This window comes from Hordeum vulgare, chromosome 6H (assembly GCF_904849725.1).
Source record: "Hordeum vulgare subsp. vulgare chromosome 6H, MorexV3_pseudomolecules_assembly, whole genome shotgun sequence".
NCBI lineage: Eukaryota > Viridiplantae > Streptophyta > Magnoliopsida > Poales > Poaceae > Hordeum > Hordeum vulgare.
Window position 1 is genome coordinate 561,773,456 of NC_058523.1, and position 4,647 is coordinate 561,778,102.

General features: G+C 49.0%; 2 pseudogenes; one reads left to right on the plus strand and one right to left on the minus strand.

Moving 5' to 3' along the window:
* Positions 1-1,593: 1,593 nt before the first annotated feature.
* On the minus strand, positions 1,594-3,001 carry LOC123405926 (annotated as a pseudogene).
* A 539-nt stretch (positions 3,002-3,540) lies between these two features.
* Positions 3,541-4,004, plus strand: LOC123406253 (annotated as a pseudogene).
* Positions 4,005-4,647: the final 643 nt, after the last annotated feature.

A 4,647-nucleotide genomic window follows, 5' to 3' on the forward strand; every position in this document is an offset into this window, starting at 1 on the left:
TTTCGGGAATGAATTTGAAACGACCCACTTGCATGGAAACGGAGAGTAACGGACCCTTCTCCATGCTGACGCCCCCGGCCGCCCGTGTCTCAAGCCTGCTCTTTTTATTTTATTTATTACTAGCAAAAGGACCCGTGCGTTGCAACGGAAGAAAAAAGGATCATAATCTTCAATGGCCGAACAAATTTTGCTACATCATCGAGATACACTATTACTTTCAATTTCATGAAATCTTGAACATTTTCTTAAAATCGTGCACATATTTGAAAGCGTGAAACTTTTCTAAATTAGTGAACACTTATTAATTCATAACCATTTTCTATAAGTAAGAATATTTTTTGAATTCATGCATATCTAATACTATTGGAAGATAATTTCGAAATTGGGAAAAATTAAACAATTTTCTTGAATTGACGAACATTTCTGGAATCGACGAACATTTTTTTGAAATTTATTGGAACAATTTTTTAAATTCGCGAACATTTTTTTACTTAACAAATATTTTTTAAATTTAAAAACATTTTTTGAAATGCATGATCATTTTTTGAATGAATAAACTCTTTTGTAAGTCACGAATAGTTTTTATTTTTTAGGATATTTTCCATCGATAAAAATTTCTTGGATTCTTAAAATTTTATTCAATTTCATTAACATTTTTAACACATGAACTTTTTAAAAAATGATGAATATTTTATTATTTGCCAAACATTTATTTTCAATGTTCCAACAACTACTATTTATGATTTATTGTAAAAGGTTTACATACCCATTCTGTTTTATCTTCAAAAGGTTCATAGTAATGGATTTTTAGGAACAAAAGAAAAAACATAATGCGCTGAATATGAAGATGTTCCGCACGTCATTTAATAGCAGTCTTTTTTCTCAAATAGAGACCCAAATGTGTGCCTCTTGTATCAGGAGAAACTTTAAGATGACAAAAAAACCTACTACAAAGGAAGGAACTAAGAGGCTAAACTATCAATAAACTGTTAAGGGAAAACTGCGTCATCTCTTGATTACTTTATTCTCTTATATACATGCAGATGTTACCGTGTCATGATGCAAGGCTCATCACAATCAAGAGAAATCATATTGAAGATCATTGTCTCTGCTTGTTTGTTATTATGCTCTACAAGAATCAATATCATGACAATACAGAAAATGGAGACGTGATATCTGATAGAAGAGAACAGGTGGTGACCCTAAACAATATCTTGCTCTTGCAAAAGATCCAACCTAAGGAGATCCATGAGGGAAGTGTACAATGGAGCTGCGCGGAGGACTGCCTCTCTCACAATAGAAGCAAGCTGTTAAGTGCTAGATTCTCCCAAGAAATTGCACATCTCATAGTTTTGTCTATCCTGAATGGAATGGAATTCAGCATCAAGTTGGTAAAACGAAACATCATCTATAGAATCATCAAAGGAGGCCGAGCGCGTTACAATCTTGATTCCACTATCACACCTCCAGGCTTTGACAACAGCATGGAGATAGTTTCATTCCAACTGCGTAATGAGGCTTTATGCCCAACTATCAGGAATATCTCCGTCACTCATGCAAACAAACACAATCTCAGAGAAGACGTGGGATTCACTATGAAGATTGAATTGGATGGTCGAACACCAACTTCTTGACGCGCGACTTCAAGCATTTGATCGGACCGACCCCCTTCCAGAATGTGGAGTTGAGCTTGTCCCCTGGCTTGACTTCACCCGGGTCATCGTAGTGGTCGGTGTCGTTGTTAGACTACAAAATCAATAAAACAAAATTCAGCAAGCTAATGCTGGAATGCAAGCAGTAAAAATTGGAAATTTAATTTTGAATGCACAGAGATAGAGCTACAGGGTAGAAGTAAAACTCACAGCCATGATGTGTAAGGTCTCTACTCCACGAAAGCATCTCAAGAAACAGAGCAAAGTTCTGACTTCTTTAGGCACTCTGAAACGGACCTTGAGAGCTAGCACCTTGACGCTTGGAACCACTGTATTCGGGCAAACATTTGTCACCCCAGCTTGCACATCATCGCAACATCAATCAGACAATCATGCAAATGCAGCAAATCAAAACAGATATATAGGATAGCGCTCAAAGATTTGCGAGAATAGGATGGACTACCTTGATGATGGTGTTGCCGATCTCAAGCTGGTGGGTGGCCGTGTCGAAGTAGCCGAGCACGACGAGCTGGGGAGCATGGCCTAGCTTGACCTTGATGACCCCGTCAGCCTCACTGGTGTGCGTGCAGTAGATAATGAGGCGCTGCAGGCTTGGGGCGGACACGACGGCGACCTCGTCCGCCAGGGAATGCAAGAGAAGCACGCAACGGAGGCTACGGCTGCCAACGCGGACGCGGTCGGGGTAGCTGTAGTTCGAGATGAGCGCCAGGGTCTCCAGCTTGGGGCTGCAGGCCAGCACGTACTCAAGGTCGCGCTCCTCCGTGATGCCGTGGCAGAGGCCGAGCTCCTGGAGGTTGGGGAAGACGTCGGGGCCGCGCGAGATGTTGGTGGTGAAGGGGAAGAGCCATACGCCAAGGTAGAAGTGGCGGAGCGAGTCCCCGCAGCGGAGGAGGGTCCCAGGATGCTGCACGGGCACGTCGAAGGAGAAGGGGCGGTTGATGAGGGTCAGGTCCTCCACGCCCTTGTCGGCGAGGTGGCCGAGCCACTCCGCGAGCGCGAGGAAAGTCGTCCTTGCTGGACCCGTCAATGGGGATCTCGGTGATGCGGATGGCGAGGAAGGGGCCTGGGTGGGAGGCGAGGACGCGGGACACCAGTGCGGCGGTAGTGACCGAAGACGAGAGGAGGTGGGCGTCGTCGAGGGCGAGCGGGGTGGCGCGCCAGAGCCCGCGCCAGCGGTGCGAGAGCGCGCCGGTGTGGGCGGCGTCCTTGACGGGGAGGTGGGAGACGACGTTGCAGAGGAGGGTGTCGGGGATCACGCTGATGTGGTTCTCGCCGTCGGAGGAGGAGGTGATGGCTGCGGAGAGGTGGGCGTCGAGGGACAAGGTCATCGCGAAGCTGCGTGAGGCGAGGCCATCACCGCAATCGGAGACGGGAGCGGCGTCCAGCGGCGGCGGCGATGCTAGCGCACCCCGTCCCAGTCGTCCGCGCCACCACTCGGCGACCCTCTGTGAAGGACATGAATGGATAAGCCATGGTGTCCGATGGTGATTGCGAGGGGGTTCGCGTAAAAACGAGACGTTTTTTAACGAATGGATAATTCATAACGTTCTTGCCTTTTGGAAGATGTTCTCCTTTCATTTCACATGCTTGTTAGACGTGTTTCTAGTCCACTTTGTGAGAGTGTGACCTCTATGTTAATATAGACATGCTAGCTTCATATTGCTTCCCATACGCGGCGACTAAACGTTCTGCTGTTCCACTCCTATTAACTATATTCTTTTTTGAACAATTGATATACCCGTCCTCCCAACCCAACGGCCATTGCCCACCGCACCACCACGGACGCAAATCAAACCGCGCAAGCCACCCGGCGGAGAAGGCAACGGATCGTGAGGAGGAAGAAGACGATCGAGCTCGACCAGTCGAGATGTACCAGGTGATCTCATACAGCGCGGGCCGGCTGCCGGCGTGGCCGCGGCGGTCCGAGCAGGCCGAGGCCGAGGGTGCGGGCGGCTAGGAGGGTGCGCCGGCAAGGGGCGACGGTGGGGAGGCGGTGAGGCGGGCGGTGGCGGAGAGCCCGGTGCTGGTGGTGGGGAGGCGGTGAGGCGGGCGGTGGCGGAGAGCCCGGTGCTGGTGGTGGGGAGGTGCGGGTGCTGCCTCAGCCACGTGGTGAAGCGACTGCTGCAGGGGCTCGGGGTGAACCCCGCCGTGCACTAGGTCGCCGACGAGGCCGAGCTCGCCGCCGCGGTCACCGGGGACGAGGCCGTCGTCGCTCTGCCCGCGGTGTTCGTTGGCGGGCGGCTCCTCGGCGGGCTCGACCGGCTCATGGCCGTCCATATCTCCGGCGAGCTCGTGCGCATACTCAAGGATGCCGGCGCGCTCTGGCTCTGAGTCTCTCAGCAAGACCAAAGATGCATGCGGGACGGGGTACTACTACGGACGGACGGACGAGGGTGATTGCGAGGGGGTTCACGTAAAATCGAAACTTTTTTAACTCACAAAAAGGACCGCGGGTTGAATAGCCGAAAAAAGAAGGACTTTTTTGCAAAACCGCCACCGACGTATGACACAAGCGATCCGTGGTTTATTATTAGGGGATATTTATTTATTTAGTTGCTTAAGCCTACTGCTTTTTTATGTATTCCTTTACTGAATTAACCTCCCATTACTCCGTATATATCTTCTACTCCCTCAGTTCCTAACTACTCCTATAAGGGTGTGTTTGGTTCATGGGCTATCCCTAAAAAAAGAATATAAGGGTGTGTTTGCTTCATGGGCTATCACTAAGGGGACAAGGATAACCACTTTTTTCGATGTTTGCGAGCCGTTTGGTTTGAGAGATAGATGGGATGAGCCATTATTCTTGAAATTAAGGACAGTAAAATTGCACCTAACCGAGCTTTTTCAGGCCATTAGCGATTTCGGCCCTTGGAACCTCCATCTCGATCATCCGTGGCCTTCCAAGACATTGTTTTCTCGCATATGGGCTGGGATCGACTGGGCCGAATGTCCCGGGGCTGCTATTCCCATTGCC